The sequence below is a fragment of the Triplophysa rosa genome, linkage group LG23, assembly GCF_024868665.1.
Source record: "Triplophysa rosa linkage group LG23, Trosa_1v2, whole genome shotgun sequence".
NCBI lineage: Eukaryota > Metazoa > Chordata > Actinopteri > Cypriniformes > Nemacheilidae > Triplophysa > Triplophysa rosa.
The window spans coordinates 11,440,778-11,453,012 of record NC_079912.1 but is presented as its reverse complement, the minus strand read 5'-3'; positions in this window follow the sequence as shown (position 1 = coordinate 11,453,012).

Here is a 12,235-nt window from a genome sequence, read left to right as displayed (position 1 = left end):
TGAAAACAGTACTCATTGGAAAGTATATTAAGTAGTAATTAAATCTACAGTAAGTTACTGGCAAACCTGCGGCAAAAACTACAGCAAGGTTTTACAGTGTACATACTGTATTTTTTTGTTTCATAATTTCTTCGTTTTCTAAATATGACTTTAAAAATTAATTTTCATTGTGAGAACTTACCCCATGCTTTACCATGTGACAACAAGTCTCACTTTTTTGTTCAATTAACTTTTTTTTCTGAGCAAGTACAATAGAAATGTTTAATGGTTTTTAGGAGCCAAGACTGTAGGCTATATGCCCATACAGAACTTTCAAAAAAACAAACTAACCTGAGAAATATGAACTCTCCCTGATTTCACTCATGTAAATTGAACTGCAAGCCAACACCTCAGAAATAACCTAAATAGTCATCACAATACCCTCAGGAAAAACCTAGGAAACATGTTGGACACTATATTCTCTGGAAAAGAAAACCCAAGTACTCTTCCTCGCTCACCTACCCTATAGAACACATGAATTCTGTCGTGAGTGTCCGTTTACTTGGCATCTATAAATAGAGAACTTGAGCGCCTTTTGTGGAGGTGCTCACAGATCATATTTGCCTTGTTAAGGAGGTGCTAATCTGCTACTGGCTAACATCCCCTCAAACAATACATGTTACAGTGAGGAAAAAAACAGCTAGCAAAATTAGATCAGGACTGTACCTATTAGATGTAGCAGTGTTACAGCTGTGTATACTACAGTATGTTGGGTTAGAGTTATGTTTCATGAGCACGTATTACTCCCTTGTGTCTGGGTGACCTGTAAAAACTAATATAATGTATTACATTCAGTGCGGTTTAGCTCATTCAAGTGTCATGCTAGTGCAACATTTTATACTTTGAAATATGCCTAATTATCATGAGGTTTTGTAATGTATCATCATAATATATTTGGTCTGAGTAGCTGTCATACTTCACCGCACAAAAAAGTGCGAGAACCCTTTCTTTGAAGTTTGTGTATCCAGCCTTGGAACAAAATAGCATACCACTCAAGATTATTTACAGTTTTTCTGAATTTACCATTTATAAGTTAAATGCTTTTTGTTTCATTATGTGAACTGGTGACAACGTTTCTCCCAAATTCTCTCCCCAAAATTATTGTTTTATATTTGCATATATTTACAGAAAATTTTAACAGGATAAACTCATCAAAACAGCAAACAAGATGCAATGTTTGCAGATCTTGAACAGTGCAAACAACGCAAGTTCATATTCATGCTTAAACAACATAATATGAATGTTTTGATATGTATTTTAGGATCAGTTTAAAAATGAATAAATGATTTTTCCACAACTTCCACAGCTTTCATGCATCTTTGTCATCAGTCTTTTATACTACTGCTGTGTGACTTATATCACTTCTGAGGTAAAGGCAAAAGAGTGGTCTCTTAATTTTTTTCAGGTGTATATAATGTTTTTCCTTATGCATTAGAAAGCAGTTCATAAATGCACGCTGTAATCCATCGTACTGTTCCTTTTTGTAAACAACTGAACCTGTATTCTTTTTTTCTCAAAACGTGACTTTGAAAAGCTTTTCTTAAACTGAAACTATCATTTTTAAAAAACAGCCTATAGACTGTTATGAAATACGTAAACAACGCTGGTGCAACACTGTTTGTTTTTTTTAACACTGCACAAATGTTTGAACAAAACACAACCAACAGACGATTTCTAACCAAATCAAAATGTTAAACAACTATCTTAAATATTTGATTATATACTGAATGTAAGATTAAACATAATAATAAAAACTGAAACCGGAAGTGCTTCTGAACCAATCTTGCGAAGTGGTCTATAGAAGACTATCATCATCATGAATCATAAAATATTTCATTCAAAATTGTTGGATGATTTCTACAGGCAACACTCCATCAGGGGCAACACAATTGTGCAAATACATTATAAAATGAGGTGAAAACATGCCAAAATCTTACTATATCTCACTATAATCTTCAAAATAATACATAGAATTTTATTTTATGGTGGATTTTACCTTTGCCTACATTACTCATTAGTGTAGACCACCTGTACGGAGTGAGTCAGCGTTACCCCCACCTTTACCTGCATCAAAAGTGCAAAACCCGTGTAAACCAGAACACCTCCTCAGGCCTCAAACAACCTGCCTGAGATACCTCCAACAGGTCAGGCTTCCTTCCGAAACACCTACCTCCACCCAGTAAAAAGTCCTAGCCTGATGCCAAGAACATACAGAAGATGAGACAACTAATATTGTCTTGGCTAACTCTGCATAGCCTGCAGTCACAAGTCCATTGTTGCCGTGCTCTTTTGAAGCCTGGGAAAAATATCAAAGTGTTACAGCTTGACAGAGCTTTGAACACTTAGGTATTGGCCCAATGACAAAAACAACCTTAGACAACAGAGGCAAGAGAGAGAGGTGAAAGAGAGAGACATTTCTTTCCCCTACAATCCTTTATTTCCTCACGTCACACTGGCCCACAGCATTTCTCCAGTTTCATGCCCCGACTTGATTGTTTCAGGGTTATGTGAATGGCCTGCTCTTAGCAGAAAGACGCTGGCTCGGCAGCCTCAGGTAAGGCTCTCCCCACTACATGACAGCTTGACAAGTGATCTTCCATTTACTCTTTCAGGAAGTCAAGACCAGAGTATATCGCACAAGTTCTGGCACATTAAGACTGGACTCTCTCCCTTCTCCTTTCTGTGCCCCCATCTCTCTCTAAGTACAGTATGTCTGTCACCCGGACCCCCATATTGCTTTTTTCTCTCCTTTTTCACACACAAATCCACATAAGGAATTTCAGATCATTTTTTTGCTTTAGACTTTTTCCTGTCAAGGGACGGTCTGCAATGTCTTGGCGGCACAAAGAAACAGGGGAATGCCAAGTACTTATAATCATGTCATTTCCACATGGAATCAGCCTGTCAAAATGGTATCTTCCATCTGACGTGCTGACAAGCAACGAGAAGACGAGAGAAAAAGTGAGAGAGGAAATGAAGAAATAGGATCACATGCGAGTATGCCGTCTTTACCCCTCAACATACTTTTTAACAGTGTTGGCAGGAGTAGACATGGAGTTTAGTGACGACCTCTTGCACACCAAATGAGAAGCGAAAAGAGAAACGAATCGCAGATGGGATGATCTATCTACACCAGGTGTGAATCGAATATACATCAGGCTATATGAAAAGCCATTTCACACCAATAACACAGGTGGCGCTTGTCAGAAATCTAATTCACATGGGTACAATACATAACAACACATCTTTCAGTTGGTCTGCCAAAGTAGAAACTATATAGCAAATTATTTACTGTACATCTTTTATTGTGAATGTGAAAGATGTTGAAAATCATGTTAAAGTCCCCATGAAACGGAAGTTGCGATCATTTTTACTTACGTATTCTGACACATTTCCGAGTGAAAAGGAATTTCAAATTAGTGGGCGTGGCTTGAGTTTTTCACTGCGAATTGATTGGATGAATAAAAACAGCTGTTGTATTTTGAAATGAAACTGGCAGCAGACTGAAAGTTGAAGGGGAGGAGTTAACGGATGCTCTGCCCAAGCAGTCTAATTTACGTCATTTGAGATGGATAGTCATTTCAGGGTGGAAGTGCATTTTCAGATTTTAACTGAAGATTATAAGGGGAAAATGAATTTTAAAAAAGAAAATGACCCACATTGATAAGCTATTTACTATAAACGCTGCAATATTTTATGAAAAAATAAGAATTGTCATTTTTTATTTCACTGGGACTTTAATAGAAATAGTCTTATATATGGAATGTGTTAATATTTGTGCATATTTAGCTATTTTTATTCAATTCTTAAATGTAATTTTATGCAGCTTTCGGCCAGCAGTACTGCGTAACAACAGCATGAGGAAAAGCTCAAATCTTATTGGTAGTCACTGGGGTCTCACTGGACAAAAAACATGCCCTGCATCCAAATTCCTATACCATCCACACTACATATCTGAAATTAGTATTACTGTAGTATGTCCCAAATCATAGTATGTTGAAATGTAAAGTCTGTTTCTGGAAAAAGTGCATGTGCCCATCCAAGGTGAAAAAAGTGCACTAAAATACACTTAAATGTTTTTAAAATGTGCAGTATTTTCACCCACTAAAAGTACATTCATATTTTTTAAGATAAACTTAAGAAGATCTAAGTGTAGGCTACTCAAGTTTGCTTTTTTGAGGAACCTTGAATAGAAGTACTAAAGACTATATTTTTAGTACATTAAGCACAAACTGTGTAAAAATAAAGCATGTTAAGTACACTTATGGAAGTGTACTAAATGTAATTAAATAAAGTGTATTTTAGTGCATTGCTTTTACCTGGGCTCTAAAGGCTGATATTACCCATAACTCTATGTGTGAGAGAGGAGTTTAGTGATACTACACTCACTGACTTAACTAAATAACTGATACTTGGATAGTAAACAATAGATAAGAATGAAAAATGAAAAGAAGTTGTGTTCAGATGTGTATGATTGTAAATAATCACAATGTGTGTCTAGACAACAGTGTTCACTTTATGCATACCAAAATGCATACTTTCCCATTTCGAGCACAGTACATACTTGTAGAGCATAGTATAAGTTGGCGAAATGGAAAGCAGCATTTGTTTGATGTTGAGTGTATCTTAGTTCCCGCTGTAGATATTTCTGTACAAAATGCATTATCAAACTCAAAATCTTATTCATGCTAAACTACAACTGCTAAAAATAAATGAGGTAATAAATAGAAGCTAAATAAATACAAAATTTAAGAAGGCCTATCTTAAAACAACACTTACTCTTGAAAATTTTCGCTCACCTACGGGATTCATACAGATGACTATTTTGCAGCCAGTTTTTATTTAACCATGAACTCGTGGATTTATAGTTACATCAGACATTCTTCAAAGCTTGAGTAATTGTATCGACTGGACGCGCAGTTTCTTTTGGAGAATTAAGTAGCAAACTGTGAAATGACTGATTCACTCAATAAACAAGATATGAAATGATGATACATCATCCGCGAAGCATTTATCAATCCATATTTGCTATAAAAGGCTGAAGAGAGGGTGAGAACTCAGAGTTGTTTAAAGAGCATCATTTCGCTTCAGCAGGGGTTCCCTCTGTAATATTGAAGCTTGATTATGTTTGGCTTCCATCTTCCTTACAGCGAGCCAAACAATATCAGAGGATTTGTAAACTCTCCCTTATTTGAACATTTCAGGGGGAATTCCAACCAAATATCACCCTCGGTTGTCCAAAATCTGGCTAAAATTACCCCTGTTGTTGTTCATTTTCTTGTCATTTACAGGCGTATTTAGGGTTGAATTGTGTCTGAGCAATCACACCACATGGTTCATACCCCACTGTTTTAAAAGTCTTATAACAAACACAGTGTTTTACACCCTGGCAACGAATCAAACACGCCCATATAAAAAACACCCCAAAACCACATCCAGCAATCGAAATGTGTGGCTCCTATATGACCTGGAAATGTCAGATTGTTACCTTGTAATCCAACTTACGGCTTTTGACACGTAATGGAGGGCCTCTAACTTTCAAATCAGTTTTAGAGCAAAGTGGGTTTTCGCTCTCTCTTCCTAACCTCTCTTTTCTAAAGAGCCTGAAATCTCATAAAGCCACACGGAGTGCTGAAGGTGATGTAATGTGCTCTTAACATCGGCAAGAGGGGTGGACTGCTGATTTACCGAGCAGAGAGAGAAGACATGACAAAGACTAATTGCTCTCATTTATCACGTTTGTGCGCATATCCACAGTGTAAACTAATTGAAATCCTCTTACCTGTCAGCCAGCCAGGCAGCGGAGGAGTGCGGGTGTAACTGCATGGGTGGATAAAAGATAGAGAGAGAAAGAGAGAAAGTGAAGGTCCAGACAGGAAATGAAGCTTTAACTCCAAATAAACCATGTCTTTGTCTAGACAAATCTCCCTGAGAATGGTAATGCTTTCTGAAAATGTGTTAATGTCATGTAAAGTCTTTCAGTGGAGGCAGACGTGGCCAAAGCCCAGCGCAAATGTGGCTCGCGAAGAAAGGCTCTTTTCCGGCATAAAACACCAAATCAAATTATTCAGGCAGGCAACAGCTGCCATCGCCTTCTGAGGGAGGCGAGTTTTTACTCTCAAACCCCTGTGTGACAGGAAGCACTAAATACTCGAATGAACAAAGACATCAACATCACCCTCGTGATGCGGACCCATCCGTGCTCAATTGCGTTTAACGGAATGAGAGCGTGAGGTCATAACTGTTACCGCGATTATGACACGGCTTTATCAACCCCACCCGTACGTGACCCCGATTACGTACTTTTCCACTGGGCTGTTTTAGGTCTACGCCCCCTTTTGTTGTTATAAAATGGGGGAGAGAAAATCGGAAGGAACTTTTATTCCACTTAAACACCGGTGCTTAAAGAAAAGGTGTAGGGGGAAAAGCATGAACATTTTAATCCCATTCCACCCTCTCCGTCATCCATCAAAAATGTCTTTTGTTTTCTGTCCAGGGCTGTAATTACCTAAAATCGGTAGGTGTACACTAGAATGAAAGAGAGGGGTGGAGGATAAGTGTAGAAAAGAGAGAGAGAAAGAAAAACACACACACAGAGAAAGAGAGATTGCTTGTGTTTTTCACGCGTACCCTCCCATGAAAAAAAATCCCTCACTCAAACAACGCTGTTCGGAGGGTAAATTAAAAGGATAGGTCATTTATTTTGCCAGGCTCCAAGTGCACGCCCGTGGCCCGGAGAAGCATTCAGGAGATGCAGGGGACAAATTCAAAAGTGATTGCCGTGTGAAAAGAAATCCTCCTGCCTTGAGAGCGTAGATCGAGTTACGAGGTCAGAGACAATTAGAGAAAGAGGATGGGACCTGGCCTCCGTTGTCATGGAACCCGGACCGCTGCAGCTCCACGCGCACACACACAAACGCGCAGTCAGCCAGACAAGAAGCCTCTAAATCATCCATCCTTACATGCACATGAAAAAAACACAGACATTTGTGCAGCCCGCCTTACCGTGACCTCTGCGGCGGAGTTGAACAGGCCTCGGGCTACGAAGTGAATGTGTTATTCAAGGTGAAGATATTCATTTATTCCCCTCTGACAAATATTATCTGTTGATCTGGCAAGTGTTAGCTGCTTCCTGAACATCTCTTGTCATTGGTGTGGTGAGAGACTGACTTTAGATGTTATCGCAGGTTTAATCTTATTGGGTTACAGCAATTTTTTAAATGTAGTATTGCAGGAGACGCGACTGTACTAACAACGAGTCTTTTGTCGTCTTTTTTCATCCTCTCATTGTCAAAACCGTCTAAGAGTCTGAATGATTAAACAGATAGGGCACAAACAAATGTTTTACGTATGAGGCTCTAGATACTGAACCCACCAAAAATAAGTTGTTATATAGTTTTTGATAGTATTGGTTGGGGTCTATAAGAATCTTCACAGAGTTTAGCCATTTACAGCCTTTTCAGTTTGATTTTTAATGTAAGAAAATATAGTAACAGGGTTGACATTTTAAAATCTAAACTGATAAAAAAAACCTTCTTTTCAAAACATTGTCACAATCTTTAAATTTATAAAAGAATTACATTTAAAAGTGACTTTAAACTTGTACTTTACTGCAATTTATCATAGTAACAAGGTTGATACATTACCTGACTACTAAACAAAAGGGAAACTTTGTCTTGCTTTTATTAAAATATGCCTGCAAGATTGTCACAAGCTAACATGAAACACATACAGTATATATTTTTCACACAGAAAGAGATTTTTTCGACACCAAGATTCGCAACAAAACAACCCATTGAACAGATCATACTTCTATTCCTCTCAGCCTGGTTTGCAATCGCTTTAAATTAAATATGGCATCTACCCTGACTGAGGTCCATTAACAAACTGGATTTCCGGGAACAAGGTGTTGGGATGTCGCCAACATGGCATCCACAATTCACCCCTTCAAACACGGAGGCAAACTCTCTATACCGGGCAAACTCACAGTGTTTGTTCTAATGCATAATCATGGGTTTAACTAGAAATATTGAATGAGACAACAGGAGAGTAAAATGTAGAGTTTAAATAACCATTGAGGGTTTGTATTGACAATTCCACAGAGACTTGAGTCAGGGTGAGTTTGTGGTTTTAGAAGACATGTATACAGACATGCAAGTACCTACCTGCATGGGAGAGGAAGAGATCTTTCAAGCCATGAAGGAAAGTGAAGGAAAGTTCAAGACATGATAAATGAGAACATTTGCGGTGTCTTTTATGAAAGTATCTTGAGTCCTTGTTAGACTCAATGGAAAGTCTATTAGAAACTCAATGTTTTTTTAATATAAATTATAACGTTGTTCATACACAAAACACTGTGTTAAAACATTACAATGACTCTCGTTCACTAATAATTGTGCACAGATCAATCTATAAAAATATAATGTTAGCTACTAAAAATAAGCTTGAATGCATGTTCACAACACTAACAATATTTTTAAGGCTTTTTGTTGTAAACATATCCTACATTTAAAATAAATTGTAAACATTCGCGAAAAAGTTTCACGCGCAAAATCATTCATAGGCACATTTAGTGAAAGTTACACAATCAAGCAAAACCGTAAACAGGAAAGAGAATTACATGTTTCAGTCTCGGTTTCTGCCACTGCACTTGTAGTGTTATGAAGTTCCGAGTCTGTCGAACGAGCTAATTGGGCGAATGTTTGGGAAACATGTCAGAAACAGATGTAGAATACGTCTTCTAGACTCCATCTCATATGTGTCTTTGATAACTCTGGAATCTTAATCAAACGAATAAAGCCGTCCAGAATTCAGCGTCCCTTCGCGCAGCCAAGAGGGTATTCATTTCCACTGTGCACTCTGTTAATGCTTTAAGGTGATGGCTTGGTCAATGGAGAGATAGAGCGCATGAATTATTGAACAAGGGCAATGGATGGTCCCTGTGTTACCCGGAGGGATTATAGCACTCACCCTGGACTCATTAGACAATAATGCAGGCACATTTTAACACAGGATATTTCTGTGAAATTAATAGATGCATATAAAGTTACACAGTTAAATGATCTCGGATTTTGATATTGCATTTATTGATTCTTTATATCCTTGCATAGCACTTATGCCGATTCATTTTTAAGTTAAAATTTGAACAAGCACAGCGTTGGGTTGACCCAAAGGAAGTCATTACTAACTTAAAGCCTTCTCGCTAATTATACTGAATTATAAAATACGTCTGGGTGCCTCTAACCTCTCTGTGATTAAATATGTACGACCGGGTTGCCGTGTGCTCTTGTCCCAAACAACCCCCTGACCTGCCTGTGACTCTGCCAGCTTCCTGTGGCTTCAGGCTGCCAAAGTGGCGGGCAGGGGCCACTGGCGCAGAATGCCATACTGTATGCGCTCTCTGTTGCAAGGCCTTAGGGACTGGCGGGAAGAGAAGAGGTGGAGGTTTGGGGGGGAAGGCTGTGGTTTCCTGCTCTCTGAATGCTTAGCTCCTGTCTGTACGCAGGTATACAAAGCCTTCCTTCAGTTTACCGGAGGAGCAGCGGTCAGATGAAAAGGGCCCGCTGATGGCTAACAGATCTGTCCCCCAAGACTCCCTCCCCCACTCTCACAACACCGTGTTTGTTTACACTCTCTCGGACCCTTTTTAGCATTTTCAGACCTGGCCCAGGACTTGGCAGCGCTCCATGCTGCTGATTGCCATATTCCCAGACCAGAAATGTCACTTACCACTTTGCTTTCCTTCATCCGCCAGTTTAAAGTCTTTGTAATCCCCAGGCCGAGGGGACTCGCAGAGGAACTCAAATATTTTTACCTGTCCGAAAATACCCGATTTGCTTTTTCAGTAAGAGGATAAAAGGGCTAAAAAAGTTTTGGTCCGATATTAACATTCCAAAGACAGACAGACAGAAAAAAATAAATGTTACATATTATATGAATACACTATAAACATTTAAAAACAAAAAGTTTTCTGTAAAAAAAGCCTGATTAACATTTCAAAGTCATTCAGAAAGAAAGAAAGACAGGCAGACTGACGGACAGATAGACAGAAGTTAGGAAGAAAAATGTAAGAAAGAAAGAAGGGGGACGGATGGAAGGAAGGAAGGAAGGAAGGAAGGACGGACGGAAGGAAGGACGGACGGATGGAAGGAAGGAAGGAAGGAAGGACGGAAAGAAGGAAGGAAGGACGGATGGACGGAAGGACGGACGACGGACGGACGGACGGACGGAAGGAAGGACGGAAGGAAGGAAGGAAGGAAGGATGGAAGGAAGGAAGGAAGGAAGGAAGGATGGAAGGACGGATGGACGGACGGACGGACGGACAGAAGGAAGGAAGTTAGGAAGGAAGTTAGGAAGGAAGGAAGGACGGACGGACGGACAGAAGGAAGGAAGGACGGACGAAAGAAAGAAAGAAAGAACACTATAATATCGAAAATTGAACACCTCTGTCTTCTATTGGCTGTTCAAACAGATAGTCCCTCCCCAAACTCATGCTATTGGTCGATCTCAAACACATGAAGCAATGTTTGCTTAACATGTCAAACTAGAACATTTCCACAAAATATGACACACACAGACGACAGGTGTGCAGTACCATCATTCGTCTTCAAGGGTACTTTGAATTAAAACCAGAACAAGTGTGTGCCAACTGTCATCTGCTTGTCAATGAAATCAATCACTAAAATAAGAGAGTTAGCACTACTCAAACATTTCATTTACTAACCAGAGCAGACGAGAAAAAACATCCAACCTTCTCACTAGAACCCAAGAAGAAAAGGAAGTGTTTTACAAATCTAATGTTAACTTATGCTTTACTGTACAACACAATGAAAATAACACAACAGAAGAATCAGGAGGAGATCAATTTTATGGGGCAAAAGATCCATGAACCACTTCAAACACAGAGTATTGTAGCCTTCGAGACATTACTCTGAAATTGTCTGTGGAGAGAGTGTGTCCGCGTGTGAGAGAAAAGCAAAGGGAGAGGACGAGCGAGAGAAAGAGAGAGAGAGAGAGGAAAAGTCCCATGACTTATCGAGGAAAAACAAGCCAAGGAGGGACACAATGCTGTTTTATTAACCGGACGACATAAAGTTTATTAAACTCACAGAGAGGTTGGAACGCGGGCCAACCCAGAAAGGTCTTGGAACGAGTCCGAGCCATAACGGGAGAAAGTCTGACCAATTAACACCAGACCGGGAGGTCTGGACGGGGCTCGCTGGCCAAATTAAGTCCCGGGAGATCCAGAAGCTCACATCTCAAAGCAGGGGAAGCCAGAGTCATTGGCTCCATGCTGCCAAAACGAGCCTGGAGCCGTCTATATAACTCACTGCCGCTCACTGCTTGGTGGGCCTACAAAATAGCACCGAGTGTGCAGTTTGACCGCAAGTGCAGGTGGAGGTTGCAAACGGGAGAATGGAAAGCCTCTCTCACAAATATGAGTAACAACTCAAAGCTTAATGACATGCCCTATGAATAGAGCCAACCTTCTGCTGCTATAAAACCAGGACGGCCCCTGTGATAGGCTGAGGTGTTTACGCAGTGGATGGTTTGAAGGACAGGTCTCATGGGGCAGCGCTTTGGTGTCACATTGAAGAGTATTCTCATAGTGTTATTTAACTGTTCCATTGTGGAGTTACGGTTTCAATGATAAACCAAAGATAGTTGAGCCCATTGTAAGAAAGGTAATTTACAATGAGGGAGACCTTAACGCCAGTGTCATAAATTGTCAGTAATTCTGAACATTTAGGGGTGGTTTCCCATACTGGGCATAAACCCAGTCCTGTCTAAACTGAAAACAGCTTATACTAACATGTCTTAAAATACATCATTGCTTTTGTTTCGTTTCAAAATGCACACAATTAATGTTTTTTTGCAAGGCATGTTTGTAAAAATGACTTAAATGATGATAATTTAATTTAGGCCTAGTCCTGTCTTAATCCCTGTCCCCGAAATTGCCCCCTGAAATATATGGCATAATGTGAGATTAATGGATTGATGTCAAACAAACAAACAACCATTATTAAACCATTATTATAAAAAAATTACAAAAATAAAAACACTTTTTCACTCTAGGTCTCTTAAAATTGTCAAAAAAATAATCCAACTCAGTTTCTAATAATTCAACAAAAAATCTGAGAACATAATAGGTTTACATTAACCTAGGAAATGTCCAAATAAAAAAAGGTTAGGTTAA